At 39.0% G+C, this 21,394-nt stretch overlaps 1 pseudogene; it reads left to right on the top strand.

Annotated features, from left to right (window-relative positions):
- Positions 1–1,221: 1,221 nt before the first annotated feature.
- LOC102419224 lies at positions 1,222–20,438 on the top strand (annotated as a pseudogene).
- Positions 20,439–21,394: the final 956 nt, after the last annotated feature.

The following is a 21,394-nucleotide window of genomic DNA, read 5'->3' as shown; positions in this document are numbered from 1 at the left end:
TCTAAGCAATATTTGTGAAATCATGACTATGTATTGGAAATACATATATTCTAATATACATTAAAATGAACACATAATAATTGAAATTAAAAATGATCACCTGTTTACTGCCTAAATCATCCTGTAAACCTTCAGTGGCACACATATCATGCTTAAGGAAATAATCATCTAATGTCACTGATGTTGTTGCACTAAGCCTGGAACTGATGGGCAGAGGAAGCTGGGAAGGATAGATGGCAGCTGGATTACTCTGTAATAATTATCACTAGGACAGGTGACTTAATACTGAGACTATTTTGATTGAGGCAGGAAGTCCCTAAACAGCAGCAGTTGCCTATGGTACTGCTTGACCAGTCTCTGGAATATTGTATTCCAGACTTGATCCCGGGATGCCTACATGCTACAAGGTGTTCAGCCTAAGCCATACCTGGTCCAATCACAATGCACCTGCTCTGTTTAAATTGGGTTCTGGCCCCAAGTATTTAGTTCAAGCCTTCCCAGTGTGGCACATAATGTGTAGTACTGAACATGAAGCACTATAGCCCAGTGCTGATCCTTAACTGGGTGACCAGGAGCAAATTTTCTGAAATTAAGTTTCCTTATCTGTAAAATTGTCAGAAATTCTGTCTTAATTGGTGCAATGGAGCTTGGGCACTGATATTGTTTTTCAAGTTCTCCAATGTGTAGCTAACATTGATAATGACTGAGTTAATTAGAGAATTAAATGAAAGCATGTATAAAATACCTGATATACAATAAATACACATGAAATATGAGCTATTATTAATATCATCATCATCATCTACTATTAAACTTATTCATTGGTTACCTTTTCTAGTTTCCACTATAGTAACTTGCCTTACTCTGGCAATATCATGCATCTCTGGCCCCAAAGACCAGGCCAGTTTTGTGAGTCATGTTTTATGGCTTTGAACCTCATCTTTTGCCCTCCTAGCAGAACCTCTGTGATCAGCCCCTGTCACTGGGAACACACATACTCCAAATATCTGGTTGAAGCCACCTGTGGCCAGGGTTACGGGTGATTGTGAATAAAACCTCATGCCCTGCTTCTCTGTGGAATTTGAGATGCAGCTGGTGGTCCTGGCAATCACATGGTTCCTCTTTCTCCCTCCCTCTTATCCAGGGACATCAGGTTATAAGAGAACAAGCTGTTCTTCTGTCTTACTAATGGGGTGGGGAGAGGGAAACAGTCCAGCTGTATGCGTATGAGTCGCATACAAGCTGCATATAAACCTCAGGTGAGTTCACTGTTATGGAGGGTGTTTTGCTTTGTTTAATATTATCAGTCACTGAAGCTGTTTTTGAGCCTAAGGAAGGCTGCTAATGTGGCTACTTGCTAATAATCATTCAAAAAGCAACAGTTAATGTTTATTGAATGACATGCACTATGTTAAAGCACCTATTTATAGATGATCTTATTTAACTCCCAAAGCAATCCTTGGAGACAGGCCCTATTTTCATCATCTTAATTTTTTTCAGATAAGAAGACTGAGAGGCCCAGAGAGGTAAAGTAATTTGTCTTATGGTAGCAGGTATAGGATCCCAAGAAATCTGGCTCTGGAGACTGTGTGTTTTTACCCAGATCTCCAGACTTAATTCTAGAGATGCAAAAGATGTGAGAGTTTGACCAAGCCAATCCCCTTATGCTATCAGTGAGGCCCAACTAAGAAAGGGAACATTTTCCTGAACCATGGGCATCTTTTAAGAAAATTCACTTAACAAATATTTATTGAGCACCCACTAATGCCAGGCCCTTTGCTAGTTGTTGCAGATATACAGGTGGTTTTTTAAAGCAAAAAAAACCCCAAAACTATATCCTAATGAAGTTTATATAGTAGGGGAGAGACAGATTATAAACAAATTAATAAAATAAAAGTGGTATACTAGAAGTTGATAAATACTATAAGAAGAAGAAAACCAAGGAAGAGGCCAAAGGAGTATAGGGGTGGCTGCAACTTTAAATAAAGCAATATCAGGGAAGATCTCACTGAAGAGAGCATTATTTTAATTAAGATTGAAGGGGTGAGGAAGTGAATTATTTGAGTATTTGGGGGAAGATTTTTCCAGGCAGAGAAACAGCTAGTGCAAAGTTTTTGTGGCAGGAGTATGCTTGATATGTCCAAGGACCAGCACGGAAACCAGTGTGGCTGGAAAAGAGTGAGCATGAAGCAAAATAGTAGGACCTGATGTTGTAGAGCTAAAGAGAGGACAAAAGATGCAGGGATTTGTAAGTCATTGTAAGATATTTGCCTTTTACTCTGAATGAGATAATGTCATTGAAGGTTTAGGAATAGAGGAGTGATATAATTTGACTTGAGAATTAAAATATCTGGCTGCTATAAGGAAAACAGACTATAGAGAGGTAAAGGTAGAAAAAGGAAGATGAGTACAGAGTCTATAGTGAGTGAATGTTGGTTTAGAACAAAGTGGTAGCAATAAAAAGGATGAAAAAATAATCAATTTCTAAGTAAATGTAAAAGGTAGACCCAGTTGTAAGGGAAGAGCAGTTGTGAGATATGAGAGAAAGAGAAGAGTCAAGAATTTCTGGTTCAGACTCCTTCATCACACTCCCTGTCGGGCCTAAGAATTGATCTGACCAAGTAGTTGCCATTAATTATGATCCTCTCTTCTTGTCCAGGTTTTCATCCAACTCCAAGAATAATCTTGGAATCTACTGCCCTCAGGGAATTGTGGGAAAGAGCTGAAGCCAGAAGAATCACTGTAGTGAGCCACCATAATGAAGGTAAGGCAACTTAACCTGATGTGCCCTCTCCCAATCCGACTACCTGCCCTGGGAACACTGCAAGAAAACAGAATATTGTGAAATGTGAGGCCATATGTATTTGTTTGCCTGTTGGGTGAGGCAGCCTTTATGGCCTGAGAAGGAAATAGTGTGGTTCCCCTGGCCCTTCCTGCAGATAGTCAGCCAGCAGAGATCTACTTGACAGCCTGCAGACAGAACCCCAGGGAGAGGAATCCACTCTACTTCAATATAAGTCTCCTGTAAGAAGTGCCACAGATCCCATGGCAGACTTTGAGAATCTAGAAGAGGCTTTTTTGTTTTTCTATTTGGGGTGACAGCTGTCCATTAAGATATTTGCATGTGAAAAGTAAAAGGTTTTGTTCCTCCTCCTTTCCTTGATTTAGAGTCTTGACTATTAGAATTTACAGTTTCAAGATTCTTGACATCAGCTAATCCTAGTCATGCTTTCCATTATGTGCCTCTAACAACTGTTTTTCCAGGAAGATACCAACAGATTAAGATCTTCCATAGCGCACATTTGAAAAATAAAATGACATTTTGTTAGAGAAGAAAGAGAATTTACTAGGAAATTGGGAGAGGTCAGAGTCCCTACAGGGTGCCTGGATCTTATGTTTCCATAGTTATTCACTGTTATCTTCCCAGAACTGGACAGGTAGGTACAGATGAAAGGGATTGAGCAATGCAGATATCTCCAAAGCCTAGCTGTGACATGTGGACCGACGTCAAGATGAGAAGTTGATATCCAGCCTCCTTCCTTTCTAGCTGTTCTCACCGCAATGGTAGCACCCCAAAGGAATCACTACCCCCTAGGAATGGTGGGCACACATGTAGGGCACTTCCCTAACCCAAGCCAATCTTTGTTCATACTTGCCAACTGGAAGGCACCCACAACCCAAGGTTGTAGAATGTACAATAGTCTGAGCCACAAGTTACCAGGAGAATAAATCATAAAGAAATGAATGAGGTTTCACTTAGATGGGCCTGAGGAATCACTGCCTAAGAACATGAAATTAATTATTTTTTTGTTCTATAAACAAACTTGCCATTGTTTTATTTTTTAAGATTTTTTTTTAAAATATATTTTATTGATTTTTTACAGAGTGGAAGGGAGAGAGATAGAGAGTTAGAAACATCGATGAGAGAGAAACATCGATCAGCTGCCTCCTGCACATCTCCCACTGGGAATGTGCTCGCAACCCAGGTACATGCCCTTGACCGGAATCGAACCTGGGACCTTTCAGTCCACAGGCCGACGCTCTATCCACTGAGCCAAACCGGTTTTGGCCATTGTTTTATTTTTTAATTTTTATTATTGACACTATTACAGATGTCCCCCACCTTTGTGCACATCTACCCAGCCCCCACTTCAGGCCTTCACCACACTGTTGTCTCTGTCCATGGCTATGTATATGTTCTTTGGCTAATCTCTTCACCTTCTTTTATCTAATCCCCCCCATCGTCCTCCCCACTAAGATCTGTCAGTCTGTTCCATGTATCCATGCCTCTGGTTCTATTTTGTTCATCAGTTTATTTTGTTCATTAGAATCCACATATAAAGATTATGCTAAGAACTCTACAAGTCATAAAGTAAGTAATAGTCATGATCTCCATTTACGGTGTATTCTGTGCTAGACATATTATACACTTTTATTCATTTAATCCTCACTGCAACCTTACAGAATTGGCATTGACACACCCGTTTGAAAGGTGGGGAAATGGAAGCCACCACTGACTTTGTCCTATGTCACATACAAGAGGACAATAGGACAATACTAATCAATGTCAGATTCAGGATTCAATGTTGGGTTTGTCATGTTGTTCTAAATTGGTGGGAGTGTCTGCAGAATTTAAGACCCTTTGAAGTTGGCCCACTTCTTACCTATGAAATTCTCTTGTCTCGTGGATTGCCTGTACTCTAGTTGGACCTCTATCAGTACAAACCCTCATGAAAACACCTTGCATACTCAGGAGGTAGGTGGAGTATTAGTTAAAACTGTAGGCTCTGCAGCCAGAATGTCTGGATTCATAATGCCATTTCTTCCACTTCCTTGTGATGTGGCCTTAGTTTCCTTGTCTGTAAAATTGGGGTAATAGTAGTCTCACATAGGGTTGTTTTGAGGATTAAATGAGATAGTGCACACAAGGCTCTTAGAATGGTGTTTGGGATAGAATAAGACTTCTTTAAGTGTTAAGTATTATTATTCCTAGCTCTAGCTCTTTCTTATTTCTGTTACACTTTATTTGGAGAACAGTCTCCACCCTCTTCCATCCAGGTATTTCTTAAATAACCTTCAAAATCCAGCTTAAACCCATGTACTCTGAGATTTCTCTGACCACAACTTCCAGTACTTACGGTTTGACTATATCATCCACTCTATGTTCACAGTTCCTAGCCTATGTTTGGGACCTAGAAGGTGCTCAATAAATTCTCATGGAGATGCACAGATGTGTGAACAAAAGAGCCATGTTGCCAGCTTGTTTTTATTATGTGAAAAACATCTGCCCTCCCCTCTCCTGCCCAATTAGGCAATGCAGACATTCCTGTTCTTTTATAGCTTAGCTTAACAAGACTTGGATTTCACGATGGAATTTTTTTGTCCAGGCAACTTGCTCATTTTTCATTCTCTGACTCATCTCCAGGAGACAGATTAACCTAACCTGCTAACACTTTACCTTCATGACTAGATGCCTTACTTATATAATGGGAAAAGTATTATTTTCCTCCTTTTTACTGGTCTGAAAACCACTGGAAGATTCTGATTTGCAGTTTTGAAGCTTCTCTTCCTAGTCCAATTTCTGGATCCTCTTTTCATCCCATTCTGTACTCTACCTGAGTGAGCACATTCATTCATATAGTTTTAATCACCACCTGTACGTTAATGGCGCCCATGCAGTGGTATGCTGGTAAATGCAGGCTGTGGCAGAAGTAGGCTTAGAGTTGTATGTATGCAAACACAGTGTTTATTGTTGCATTATTATTTATTCATTGTATTATGTGCCACATGAACAACTGTAAAATGACTTTTGCCACACCCTGTATTTAACCACTGGCTCTCTGAAGAAAAATACTTACTGTTTTGTATGTAGTGTTTGTTATTTTCCCTTGTGTAAGTAAATGCTTCCACCATGGCAGACTTCAAGTTACCAACATGCAATCACTGAACACAGAGATGGGAAGTGATGCAAAATAGCATACCATTATATAAGATTTCCATCATACAAATACAATGCATGCAATTAACCTCAAGAGCATAGATAAGAAAATAAATATGAAGCAATGAGTTTTGAGTATCTTTTTTAAATTATAATTTATATATTTTACATTATTTACTTATATAAATTTACATAATTTAGTTTTTAATAACTGCTATGCTTAACAACCAGTTCACTTAAATCTCTGAAAATTTAGCAGTCTCTCATGAGCCATTACAAGAAGGACCTAGCATACCACTGCTCCCATGTATAAAAATTGCTCTCCTAAATTCCAGACCTATGTACCGGAACGATGACAATTTAACTTTACTTGGATGTTCAACAGGCACCTCTAACACATTTCAACAATTATATTTTCCATCCATTCCCACTGTCTGAAGTCTACTAAACACATTGTCTTCCCTATCTCAGTAAATGGCACCACTGGTAATCTAGTCACACATGTCAGAAACCTGGAAATCATCTTTGGCTTCTGTTCCTTTTTAAACTATCCAATAACTCTGAGCATTTTCTTTTCTTTTTTAAAATACATTGTTATTGATTTCAGAGAGGAAGGGAGAGGGAGAGAGATAGAAACATCAATGGTGAGAGAGAATCATTGATTGGCTGCCTCCTGTACACCCCCTACTGGGCATCAAGGCCACAACCTGGGCATGTGCCCCTGACCAGAATCAGACGTGGGACCCTTCAGTATGCAGGTTGCTGCTCTATCCACTGAGCAAAGCCAGCTAGGTAGGACCCCCCTGAGCCTTTTCAATTCTAACTTATCAGCCCCTTTTCCCTAGGCTTTTTCACCTCATGCCTAGAACATGACAATAAACTCCTAACTGCTCTCCCAATATTTCCATCCTAACTCTCTACTCATATATCCTATAGAAAGTAACTAAAATGAAACTCAAACCTCACACTGTCATTATCAAGCTCAAAACTTCTCAGTGGAGATTAACTTCCAGTATGACAGTGTGAGGGCCTCCACTGACACCCTCCCCAGTAAAACTGGTGGAAAATATTTTAAAAACAACCAGTTAAATGTCTGGAAACAGAAAATGAAGCAACATCTATTCAAGAAAATCTGCAAAAAAATCAGTTAAAATGCAAGTTTGTAGTATTTAAAAACAGCTCCTTCTTTCCCCTTCCAAGCTCAGCAAGAGGGGATATTTTACTCCAGCCTGGTGGGGGGGGGGGGGCGTTTAAGAGATCAACCAAAGGACTTCTTTGCATGCATATGAGCATACCAATGCGCACAAGACACTGGGGGATAGGGGAGGCTGGGGAAGGTCAAGGGGAGAAAAAAAGGAGACAAATATAATACTCTTTGTAATACTTTAAGCAATAAAACAAAATTTTAAAAAAGAACACAGGGCTCCAGCTCTCCCAGCTCCCAGTCAGAGGCTTTCTTCCCATGCAAAGCATTTTGCATCCTGCCTCAAGCTACCTGTTGCTGAGGCTAGATCCTGGGTCACTGTGATCAGGAGGTGGTGTCTCTCATCGTTCACCAAGCCCCCACTTATGGAATGGAGGCTGCCTTGAGTGAGGCATGCTGAGAATACTAGGGCCTTGATCACATTTTCCTGCCTTATGATGTGGTAGTTCCAAGGCAGGAGAGGAAATCTGAGAAGACCTTCCAAGGGACCAGCTCCTAGAGTGAGTGTCACTCAAAGAGAAACTTGCCAATTTCTCACCCCCAGCTCCAGAGCATTGGTTCAGAGCATGTGACCTGGGGATTGGAAGGTGGGGGAAAGCAAGCCATAAACAGACAGATCTTAATCTTTTACTGAAGAAACTGACTTTATTTGTAACACCTTGAAGAGCAACAGGTCTACAGGAACTCTCAAGAACACTGGTGATTGTGGTGAAAAACAATTGGGAGGAGGTTCATGGATTTAGTAAAGGTAAATTCTAGACTATGCATAAAATAGTTTGCAAAAAAACCTGGGTAATAAGACAGCTGGAAGGAGTCCTCTGGGAGTCACAACAAATATCAAACACTGAACTCAGAAACTATTGTTTCTGAGAAAATGGAAATTCTGGAGTTTGAAAGTATAATAACTGGACTTCCGGTAACCAGTTCCTTATAAGGAGCTGGGAAGTTGCCACTTCATCCTAACAAGTAAAAAGCTAAACAGACTTAAGACCCAACAAATCTTGTATCTATAAGAGAATTAAGGACACAGGACAAACTGCTGACCGCAACATTAGAGAGACAAACAGGCAAATAAGATGATCACAACATATCAGAACAGATACTCAGAAGCAGAAACCACTGCTGGTGTAGAAAAAATCTGAACTGCAATTGATGAATTGCTGGAATCTGATTATGAAAAACTCTAAGAGTTAAAAACTCCAGGAGGACCCAGTTATGTTAGGGGTACCAAAATATTGGAAGAGCTCAACCAGTTTCCTATAGTAAATATCAGAAAAATTCCCTCAGGCTTCCAACAGGAGAAGGAACCATTTTGAAATATACCTCTCTATTAGAACACTCTATTCTTAATAAGGCCTACTATCAGGTGAACTTAGTTAACCAGAGCCTAACCTGCTGGAGCATTATCAGAGCTTAACTGACATGGGGAAGGGAACTATGCAAATCTAGCTGCCTCTGACCATCCTTTCCCACCTAACTAGATAGAAAAAGACTGAAAAACACTTGTGAAGTGTAAAGTCCAGAGGTATAAGCTACCTAAAAAACTGAGACCTAACCATAGAACTATAGAATGCTTCTCTTTCCCCCACACTTCACCACCACATTACTAAAGACCTATTTACTGGTACAGCAGTTTATTTTACCTGGTATATCATGTTCAGCTTTCAAGGAGAAAATTCCAAAAGCATAAAACACTCTGAAGAAACAGAGAAAACAACAGAAACTCACATCGAAGGGATGTTGGAATTATCAGAGTGGGGATTTAAAACAACTATGATTAATATGCTGAGGGCTTTAAAGGATAAAGTAGACAACATTCAAGAACATATGGGCAATGTAAGCAGGGAAATAGAAATCCTGAGGGGGAAAAATAAATTCTAGAGATAAGAAAACACTAACATAAATGAAAAATGCCTTTGATGGGCTTATTAGTAGACTGGACACAGCTGAGGAAAGGATCACTGAGCTAGATTACATATCAGTAGAATCCTTAAAAACCTAAAAGAAAAGAAAAATACTAATAATACAGTACAGAATATCCAAGGACTGTGGGACAACTGCAAAAGGTGTACCATGTGCATAATGAGACTACCAGAAGGAGAAAAAAGAGAGAATGAGACCGAAGAAATACGTAAAACAATAATTTTGAGAATTGCCCCCAAATTAATGTCAGATGCCAAACTACAGATCCGGGATTCTCAGAGAATACCAAACAGGTTAAATGTAAAAAAAAAATCCCATACCTACCCAGATAAATCTGCTATAAACATTCATGTGCAGGTTTTGGTGTGGACATAATTTTTCAACTCCTTTAGTAAAATACCAACGAGCACAATTACTGAATCATATGTTAAGTGTGTTTCATTTTGTGAGAAACAACCAAGCCATCTTCCATCTGTACTATTTTGCAATGAATGATAGTTCCTGTTGCTTCATATACTCTTCAGCATTTGGTATTGTCAGTGCTATGGATTGTGAGCATTCTAACAGGTATGTAGTGGTATCTCATTGTTATTTTAATTTGCATTTCCCTGATGACATATGATGTGAAATATTTTTTCCTGTGCTTATTTGCTATCTGCTTATCTTTGGTGAGGTGTCTGTTAAGGTCTTCAGCCCATATTTCATACAAGTTGGTTTTTTATTGTTGAGCTTTAATAGTACTTTGTATGTTTTGGATGTCCCCCAGAAGTTTTAACTCTCAAGATTGTTAGGGTCGTTGAAGGAGTTACACATGAGGCCTAAAGTGGTAAATAATTACAAATTTATTAGGCCATCTGGAAACCAGATGGGCTGAGCCCCAAAATGGCACCAGCACCCAGAGATGGGGAGTCAGAGGTTTTAAAGGACTCTAGGTGGGCTTTTTTTTGTTGGGGAATTCTCTGGGTGGGTCTGGATCCTGGGCAAGTCTAGAGGGGAAAGTTAGCAAATGGAATGTGGTCTAAGTGAAAGGGAATGTTGGTTGTGAAATGATCTAAAGGTCAGTTTCCCAGGGGAGGGGATATCTATTTGATTATTTGATCAGACCTGACAAAGATGATCTACACTGAGCCCATTACATCTCATTGAAGTTAGCATTTAAGTGTTCCTCCCATTGCCCTACTCTAGAAACTTCTCCTGGTAAGCTGTGATTTTCTGTATTCCCCTGTCTCTCCATTTTTTGGGGTGAAAATTTGTCCTGTCACCTCAATTCTCCGATAGATCTAAGAAAAAAATATTTATTTTCAGCGTGTTCAACTCTTCTCATGTTGTGAGTACCAAAGTAATAAATTGTAAGCTCTTTGCATGTTGGAACTGAAACCAGAAGTTCTCCATTTAAGCATTTGTATAATATGTGCTTTGTCACATATTCCAACCTCTGTGCCATCTTGTTTGCCTCTTCCTATGCAAGTTGAAATTTTCATGGTTCTTTGTATGTGGGTGATTTTGGATTATAACTTTGACATTTTGAATATTCTGTTATAGGATTCTGGATCTTGTTTAAGTCCTATGGGAAAGATTGGTGTTTTGTTTTAGCAGACACCGGACCTTGTTTAGTTCAAACCACAAGTTTCAACCCATTTTTTGTAAGCTGTGGTTCTACTGTCAGTTTAGTTTTCAAAGACTTTGCAGTGCTGTTTAGATCAATCCTGTATGTGCACCACCCAGTGGTCAGTGTAGGACCTGGGCTGAGATCTGTGCATTATCTCAGTTCTCACAATATTTGTTATGCTAAGGAAGATTAGACCCACAGTTTCACAAGTGAGGACTGAGCCCAGGAATTCATCAACTTCTTTATGGGATTATTTTCCTATGCTCCGTCGCTGATATCTCCCTGGTACTTTCTGGTTCCCTAGGCCTCCTTTATCGTGTCCATAAACTGACCACTTCTGTAATTGTGTTGCATTCAGAGTCCAAGCAACAGCAGGATCAGGAAAAGTGTAAAATAACCAATGGAGTTTGGTCTGGCTATCTAAGAGTCATTGCTCCACTAAACAGAGTGGAAAGTTTTTCTTTCTCATGGATTTGGCTCCTACTGTTTGCTTTTGCCATCACATTCACTGCTACCTCCTCTCTCAGTGAGGAGCCACTTGGGGACTGGGGCATGAGAAAACAGAGAAAAGGGGCAGGGAAAAGAACCAGGGGATTTATTCTACTTTCTCAGAGCTCTAAGTGTTCCTTTTTTCTTTCTTTGACCTTTGATCTAGAAGTAGAGTGTTTTCCCTATATTTCTCTATCTGCACTACGGCACTCACTTTCATGTTTTGAGTTGCATTGACTTTAGGCCAGTGGATTCCAGAGGAGGAAATACGGCAAATTTACAGCTGGTTCAGTAATACTTTGATTTCTGGTGTTCTTCCTCTGTTGGTATTTACTTTTCAGAGTTCTCAAATAGCTGCACATGAATCCATTCCAGGTTTTATTTTCATATTCTGTGGGAGAGAAAGGCTGGCATATATTTACTCCATCCTTACTGGAATCAGAACTCCTTGAGGAAAATTTTTGAAACATAAATTAGATTATGTCACTCCCCTACTCTCAACATATCACACTTCCAATAAATTTAAAACGCATACTTCTAAAATGTAGTGACAATCCTTCCAGCTGGTTTCCCAAGATGCAATGTAAGAACAAACAGAAACTTCATTTCATGTATACCAATATCAACCCCAATCAACAAAAAGAATATCAGCGCATATTAATACTTGCTGTTCATATGATATAGCCTCTGATTTCAAGTAGAAGGGGGAAGGAAGAAGGACATATGGTAAAACGAAATGAAAATCACAGAAATGAGTCAAGATATTTCCCAAGGAGAAATAGTTGGCTGTTAAACAAGTAAGTTCAGACATAATTCTATGAAAAGTTGCACAAAGACTACAGCCCTGTGACCTGGAGTGGTCTTGGAAGGCTTCATAAAGAAGATGATGCTTGAGAGAGCCTCATTCATTCATTCAACAAATATTCATTGATGATTTTTTGTGTGCTAGCACCCACCCTGACATTCCTTTTTTATGCCACTCTGACTTTTTTCTATCACTCTGACAAAGCCCTTTGCCTAAAATTAATAACTGGTCAGTGACAGAGTTCAAATTGGAGCTCAGTTTTTCAGGCCTCTGAAGTCTGCACTTTATAAACTTCAGGAATGAGCCTCAGGTTGTGAGTATAGGGAATAGTATACACAAAGATGCAAAATTAAGAAAATAGGAAACATAAGGAAAAGAGTAAAGAGTTCAGCTGGTTTGTAGAGTTGCAGAAGATGGTATAATAGAAAGACCTCTGAATGCAGAGAGCCTAAAATGCCAAATATGTGACATGATGAATGTGTCCTTTTGAGAATATTAATCAAGTGTCACTGTGCAAGATGGGTTTGAGAGCAAGAGATTGAAGGACAGGAGACAAGTCAAGTCCCTTGATGTTGCTCAGCAATCTTTTACCTCAGCAAATCCTCTCCTTCCTCTCCAAGCTTTATAACACTTTTCTTCAGCTCCTTACTCCCCATCACCATTTTTGTGCTTTCATTAACTGACCTTTATGAGAATGTTGGAGGACTTAGGTACAAATGCCTTCCATTCTTGACTCTCCACTGTCAAATTTATCTCTAGCTTGCCCCCATTCTATTCTCCTTAGTAATAATAGCTACCATTTTATCCACTTACTGTCTTGTCTCATGTGATCCTTTCAACTACACTGTGAAAAGGTTTAGTTATCCTCAATTTATAACAGAAAATTGAGGCTGCTTGTCAATAGCAAGTGGTAGATCTGGGACTTTAACCTAGGGCTATTTGATTTCAAGATCACCTAATAACTACTACAGACTGAGAGTGAGAGGTATCTGCACCATTCTCCTCTTGGGTTCCATTCCACCTACCTCTTTCTACCTCCTTGGCGTCCTTCTTTAGCAAGCATCCCTTGTTTTTCTCCTGTAAAATCAACCTCTCTGTTTTCATAGACATTTTCTTCTTAGTGAATATATACCCTGAAGTCTCATTTACTAAAAAACAACATTAAACTAACAGAGTCAATTTTAATCATTTTCCGTATAATCGTCATTCTAGTTCATACTTTTTATATTATGTGTCTTTAAATATTTGTCTACCCCGTCTCTACTTCCTCACTTCTCACACTGAAATCTGCTTTCAGTCTCTACTACTACATGATATTGTTTTTGCTAATGCCACCAAATTGATAAATCCTATTTCAGTCCTCATATTACCTAGTCTATTTCCAGTCTTCTCCTCCTTGTTCCTCTGCCACTGTGTCCTCTATTCACAAGTTCCTCACCACTACTTTATTTCAGATCATCATTATTGGGGCATGCCTGGGTTGGGAGCTGGGTCTCTGGTCGGAGGCATGCAGGAGGCAGCCAATCAATGTTGATGTTTCCTTCTCATCAATATTTCTATCTCCCTCTCCCTTTCTCGTTCTCTAAAATCAATAAAAACATATTTTTAAAATGTAAATCTAACCATATTATTGCCCTGTTTAAAATTCTTCAATTGAAATACACAACTGCATAGTATATTGTACATGGTTCTTATAGACTTATGACCCTTCTTTAGCCTTATCTTCCCCCTTCTTCTTCTTGTGCAACCTGTATTCCATACATATTGAGTGCCTCCCCCACCCCATACTCTCATGCCTTTGCATGCACTTTGTAAACTCTGTTTCTTACATTTCTTCTCGAGGCTCACTGGTTGAACTTCTTTCAAGACTCAGTTCAAATGTAATCTCCTATGTTCTACCATTCTTGACTCACCTTCCTGTGACCTCTCCACTCCTAATGCTTTCACAGGTTCAAATCCCTGAGACAGTTTTTTTTCTGCCCTCTATTTTATCACAGTACCTCTAATAGCACTAATAGGCTCTAATAGCAATCATTATATGCCCCAATGAGACTATCAATTCCTCAAAGACAGAAACTGGCTCATAAATATTTTTGTATTCTCCTGCCTGGCACATAATATGTGTTCAGTGAATGTATGTTGAACTTAAAGAATTAATGAATAATGAATATAAAATAGAAGAGAGAATAGGCCGTGGCTAGGTATGGGAAAGAGAAGATGAACAAAGCAGCAAAGATTATTTGGGATATTGGTATCAATGGCAGGGAATGGAAAGCTAATGGGCTTGAAGTAAAAATGCTGAAATGGGACTGGTTTCATTGACTGTAACAATGAGATGTCCAGGTAACAATTTTGAGCTATTAAAAACAGAGGCACAAAACTTGGGAATGAAATTTGGGTTTCCAATATAGAACCTGGAGATGCCTTCTCTTATAGAAAACAGATGTCCCAGCATAACTTATTTTGATTGAAATTTCCCTGTATCACTTTACTTACCTCCTATAGATTTGGTAAAGATAGTTATTAAGAGCTTCCTATTTATAATCCTCTACTAAATTACTGTAATTGCATGTGTGTGAGTAAATGAGAGGTGAGGACATTATCCACATTCCCTTTTAGTCATCCATTCATTCAACAAATATTCTGCAAGTACCTGTTCTCTACCACACTCTGTGCTAGGTGCTAGTCTAAAGAAGACAAAGTCCCTGCCTTCATGTGATGCATGGCATTGTGAACAAAACACCATAAAACTAATAATCACATGAACGTATGTAAAAGAAATAATAAGTTAGAAATTGTGAAAACCATGATGAAGTAAAAGTAGAGAATAATTGGGGGAATGCCTCAAGAATTCTTTGAGAAAGTGATATTTAAGCTAAGACTGATGTTTAACCTTCTCAACAGCCAATTACTTAGAAACAGATCCAACAATATAAATTCGGAGCCATTCAATGTTGGGGATCTTAGCTGCATAGTCAACTGATCATATCAACCTGACTTCCATATATATATCATACCACCATTGCCATCATCCCGTTCTCACCATCAACTCAGTTATTGCTGCAGAGGAGCAAAGACTGCTGGGATAAGGGGATAGGAAGGGCTCTGTGGTAACTAGTCTCCAAAAATGACCCCCAATAAATCATTACTTCCCAGTGTTCATACCCTTTTATAATCCCCTACCACATTGAATCTGGGCTGGTCCTGTGACTAATTTTCACCAATAGTATGTGGCAGAAATTATGCTTTATAATTTCTGAAGTTGAGTCTGGTTTCACCACTTGGTATACTCCTTCCTGAACCCAGCTATTTTGCTGTGAAAAAGCCCAAGCAATAATGTAAAGAGGCCTGTATGAAGAAAAACCAAGCACTCAGCCAACAGTCCAGCTGAGTTCCCAGCCAATAGCTAGCACCAACCAACTAGCCATATGAATGAGAGCATTTCACACCTTCCAGCCATACCAGAAAAACTAATAGCACATGAAGTAGAACTGCCAAGTCAATACACACTCTCACGAAAAATAATAAACCATTGTGTTACCAATAAAAGATTGAAGTGGTAACTGAAGTGCTTATACTAATGAAAGACCAAAAGTAAGATAATGTGTTAAGCCAAAGCTGCATAAATTATCTTCTTTGTGCTTTTTAAATTTATTTATTAGATTGAGAAGAGAGAGAGAGAGAGAGAGAGAGAGAGAGAGAGAGAGAGAGAGAGAGAAATTTTTTGTTCCACTTATTCATACATTCATTGGTTAATTCTTGTATATGCCCTGACCAGGGATTGAACGTGCAACCTTGGAGTATGAGGACAATGCCCAACCTTGGAGTATGAGGACAATGACAAACCTTGGAGTATCAGGACAATGCCCAACAGGACAATGCCCAAACCAACTGACCTACTAAGTCAGGGCCATGCTTTTTGGTTTTTATTTAGTTTTTAGTTTCCAAACGTTTTACTTTTATAATCATCAGTGATTGCCTTTATAATTAGAAAACATAAACATGGTAAGAATTTAAAAGTAGGAACATTCTTAGATGATTTGGGTATAGCCTTGGCCAGGGGTTTGAGTGGTCAGCTTGGTAGATGACTGACCACACAATCCCTTTGCTGACTCTCTGTTGACTGCACAAATGAGGACCATCTTTTTCATCTAGTTAGTGCAGTATTGGTGAAGTATCTTCCTGACTCATATGAGTCCAGGCAGGCCATGTTAGAGGTCGAATAAAAGGCAACCTCTCCATTTATTTGGAGACTTTAAGTAGAAAAGAGTTAAGCAAGGAAATAAATTCAATAATAGAGAAAAATAAATCATGTAGGTAAAAGAGGCTGGAAGGCTTGGGGACTTGGGCAAAGAGTGGCTGGACATTTCTGGAAACAGTTGAAACCCTGCATTGAGAGAAGAATCCAATGCAAACCTTTAAGTATCTTAACAGGACTCTTGCCAGTTTGAATCTTCACCTTTTACTCAGTTTCTTTACCTGCACACCTCTTGCCATTAAATTAGCAAATGAAAATCCATTTCCATCCAATCTGTAGAATGTACATCAACTTATTCAGATTCAGTCAACCAGCAACTTTGGTGGCAGTCTTCTGTATATGTACATATAAATGTACATGTATAAATGTATGTATATATACATATACAGTTGTTCATATGGAAAATAATATAATTAATAATACAAGAATAAACTCTGTGTTTCACATACAACTGTAAACCTACTTTTGCTCCACCCTGTATATGTATGTATATGTGCAAATTTTATGTATAAATGTAACAGATAGTCACAACTTGATTATAAATACTTCTGCTTTAATAAGCAAATGTTATTTATATCTCCCCTCCAAATTAGAAATAAACTAAATCAAAGCCACATTCATATTTAAGGTATGACTGAGGTTATTATGAAATAACATAATGAGAGAAGAGATGCTTTAATAATTTCAAGACAAATCCCAAACTTGGGGTTTTGAAAAAAATCTTTGCTAAAAACTACTTGTTGAAATAAATAGCCAAAGAAGTGCACAAAGGGATGTCATTGGAAAGTTTCTATCTCATACCTTGATGGTGTGGGTGTTGGACTGAGCATGAGTTGATGGTGCGAGAAAATGGATTCTTGACAGCAAAACGTACTCTACTTCTTATTCAATCAACTGTGGTTTGAAAATAGTCTCATTTTTACCTTGTATTAGAATTACAAAAAAATTCAATAAATATGTAAATGTGTTCTGATTCAAGCAAATACCTGTGTGTGAAGACTAATGTCTATGGAAATAAAAAACCTTGCCTCAGTGACATCTAATAAAGCCTGTAAGGAAGCCACTGAGATATAAGAATCGTTAGAAAAAATGTAGGTTTTAAATTAATGATAAAAACTTTTAATAGTGACCAGTTCAGGTATAGTTACTTCAGGGGTTGGATACATAGGGAAGGGCCTTTGTTCCAGGTGATTCTGTAGGCAGCATGTGAGGACCTACACTCTTTAGGATTATACAGAAGGGCCTTATTTACTGACTTGCCAGAAAAGCTGTTAGAAAAATCTCTGGTTTTAAATGAAAAGTAGTATGCATTCACTGATTTATTCAAAACATATTTATTGGGTTACCACTCCATGTCAGGCCCATTATAGGTCCTGGGGGTATAGTAGTGAACCTGCTCTCCCAGAATCTACATTTTAGTAACTAAATAAAAAATGGCAGTAAGCACAATTTTTAAATGGTTGTAAGAGCAAAATCCATTTGTGAGTGATGCCTGTAATTTCACTTGCACAGCTGTGTCTGACTCCTAAACAGTGATTTAAATTCCCTTATGGGCATCTCTTTATCAAGATCAGGAACCACCTCCACATCCAAGATTTTTCCCTTTCTTCTTTAGCTCCTGACTTTCCATCCTTCATCTCCCTGAGGCTGACTTTTGGGGATCAGGATACATTAGGAAATGAATGTTGACACCACCTATGGAATAGGCCCCTCAGCTTGTTTTAATCCCAAAGGAAGGTACTGAGTGTCCCAATTTGCTGGCTGAAGGTCATGCCATGTATAAAAAAAAAAGCTAGTGAGTGTGAAGGAAGGCCAGAGGGTGAGAGATGGGTCTGAATTCTCACTCTGGTTGATTAATTACTTACTCCTAAGAAACACCTTGTTGTGGGACTATAAAACTGAGAATATGTAATATTGCCTAAGAGTAGTGAGAAAAAGATAAACAAAGAAGGACCAGGGGCAGATAGAAAGAATCTGAGATAAAATGTAAATAATTGTAATTTCCAAATTTAAAAAAATTATAACTTCCTACATTTAAAAAATTGCATGCATTTGCTGCTTTTGTGAGCAAAGAAAAAAATTCAAACTGGAAACTAAAGCAATCCTAATTGTAGTTGATACACATGAGTGTAGTGTTAAAACAGAGCTGTACTAGGATAACTTTTTAATAAGTTTTGAAGTGAATCTATATATATATATGGCTAATATGCAAAGTGTCCCCTCAGGAGTTCGCCCAGGAGACCGGGAGTTCAATCACTTGCTATGATGTGCACTGGCCACCAGGGGGTGGCATGGAATGAAGGAAGGCCCCGGCCAGTAGCTGGCAGCCAGGGAAGGAAGGCCCCAGCTGGCAGCCAGAAGGCCCTGATCAGCCCTAATTGCTGGCCAGGCCTAGGGACCCTACCTGTGCACAAATTTTGTGCACCGGGCCTCTAGTTTAAAACTAGCATCATCAGGCTCTAAAGTTCTTTCCAAATTTTTCATAAAACTCTCAATCTACTTCTTGATCTTCCTTTAATTAAATCTGATTAACCTCAAGTGTTAGCATTCCAAATACATAAAATAATTTCTTATTCAATTTTATTGTTTGTTCATTTACTTATTTTAGAGCATAACTTTCTTTTCTTCTGCATCACACGTGTCTCCATATTTCAGCTATATTATAAAGTAGATTGATTTGAGCCCAGCTGGCATGGCTCAGTGGTTGAGCATCGTATGAACTAGGAGGTCATGATTTGATTCCTGGTCAGGGCATATGCCCAGGTTGCAGGTTCAGTCCTCAGTGTGGGGTGTGCAGGAAGCAGCCGATTAATGATTCTCTCTCATCATTGATGTTTCTATCTCTCTCTCCCTCATCATTCCTCTCTGAAATCAATAAAAATATATTTAATAAAATAAAATAAATTGATTTGATTGGCTACCCTTGGAACCTAATGATCATTTACAAAGGATTTTCTTTTTCTTTTTTACACAGACATATATAATTCAAAAATATTTTACACTATTATTTCTTTCAATAGGTTTTGAAATTCAGTATTTTTATTCTTTTCCCTCAAATTTATTGAGGTATAACTGATCCCACCTAACCATTCTACCTGCCTGCCTGCTTGCCCCTAACTGCCTCTGCTTGCTGGCCTGATCACCCCTTAACTGGTCCCCTGCCAGCCTGGCCTCCCTAACTGCCCCCCTGCTGGCCTGGCTGGCCCCTAACTGCTCACCTGCTAGCCTGGCTGCCCCCTAATTGCTCCCCTGCTGGCCTGATTGTCCCCTAATTGCTCCCCTGCTGGCCTGATTGCCCCCTAACTGCCTCTGCCTTGGCCCCCTCCATCATGGCTTTGTCTGGAAGGAAGCCGGATGTCCAGAAGATGTTTGGTCTAATTAGCATATTACCCTTTTATTAGTATAGATAAGCTCCTGGTAGGGGAAAGCAGAGACTATATTTGTATTACTTTCCAATGTTCCCCTATCCTTTTACCTCCCCGCCTTCCCCAGAAATACTGAAAGTCAGAGGGAGGAAGGAATGAAGCTGTGATAATTGCTACAGAAATAATCTTTTACTCTTTTCTAGTTTTGGGGACCATGAGCAGCAAAGTCTCTTATGATACCTTCTGTGAGGCGGTGCAGAAAGTCCTGCACTGGAACCAGCACAAGTTCGATAAGTTTTTGGAAATGGTGGAGCTGCAGATCAGTTTGAAGAACTATGACCCTCAGAAGGAAAAATGCTTCTCTCAGATATCGTCAGGCTTCAATCCATGTGTTCTGGGGGACCAATAGCACTGTGATGAGGCCAAGGCCATGGAAATCCCCCACATGGACATTGAGGAGTTAAACTCAACAAAAATAAGAAACTGGTTAAGAAGCTGGCCAAGAAGTATGATGCCTTTTTGGCTTCAGAATCTCTGATCAAGCAGATCCCAGGAATCCTGGGCCCAGGCCTGAATAAGGCTGGCAAGTTCCCTTCCTTGCTGACCCACAATGAGAACATGTTGGCCAAACTTGATGAAGTAAAATCCACAATCAAGTGCTAGATGAAGAAGGTCCTGTGTCTGGCAGTGGATGTTGGCCAGGTGAAGATAACAGATGATGAACTTGTGCACAATATCCACTTAGCTGTCAATTTCCTGGTGTCATTGCTCAAAAAGAACTGGCAGAACGTCCAAGCTTTAAACATCCATGGGCAAGCCCCAGCACCTGTACAAAGGCACAGCTTAATAAACCAGACTGCTACTATTTTTTTTAAAAAAAAAGAATATATGAGTGTTTCTGATGAAAAAAATAGTGTTTTATTCTTCACATATGTGCAAATTCATATATTAGAGAGATAAAATAGACATACTATTTCTTAATACACATGCACTGCATAATGACGTTTTATTTGTGATAGTCCCCATATATGACAGTGGTTCCATTGATTATAATAGAGCTGAAACTTCCTATCACCCAGTGATGTTATAGCCATTGTAATGTTATAGCACAGTGCAAACCTTACATGTTTGTGTTGATGCTGGTGTGAACAAACCTACTGCACTGCTAGTCATATAAAAGTATAGCAATAAAGTATATAAGTACCTAGCACTTAATAATGATATAAATGTCTATGTTGCTGGTTTATGTATTTTTAATTCTATACTTTTATCACTATTTTAGAGTGTACCCTTTCTATTTATTTTTTTTAAAGTAAAACAGTATACCATGCTATGCTGGCAGCAGCCCCATTCCTCTTGTGTTTACTGCATCTCTTGATTGCAACATTTTCTCTTGTGCTTGATTTAATCTCTTGTTGTTTTGTTCATCATGGTCCCTAAGCATACAAAATCCACTGCTAATGTTGCCAGGAAGAGGCCACATCAAATGATTGACCTGGAAATAAAATTAAAGGTGTTTAAGGACTACAAAGTGAAAAATCAGTGATGGTTATTGCTCTCCAGTCAGGCGTGTCCCATGCCACCATAGCTATGATCTTGAAGAACAAGAACAAAGTGACAGAAGCTATTAAAGCCTCTGCTTCACTGAAGGCAACAAAACTAACAAAAATTCAAGAAGGGCCTATATTAGACATGGAGAAACTACTAATGACCTCAATTGAAGACCAGACACAGAAGCATATCCCTCTCTGCATCATGATGATCACAGCCAAAGAAAAAGTCTTTATGGTGTGGAAAGAAAAG

Source organism: Myotis lucifugus, unplaced genomic scaffold (genome assembly GCF_000147115.1).
Source record: "Myotis lucifugus unplaced genomic scaffold, Myoluc2.0 scaffold_196, whole genome shotgun sequence".
NCBI classification, from domain to species: Eukaryota; Metazoa; Chordata; class Mammalia; order Chiroptera; family Vespertilionidae; genus Myotis; species Myotis lucifugus.
The sequence above is the reverse complement of the archived record's forward strand: the minus strand, read 5'-3'. Positions and strand labels throughout refer to the sequence as shown.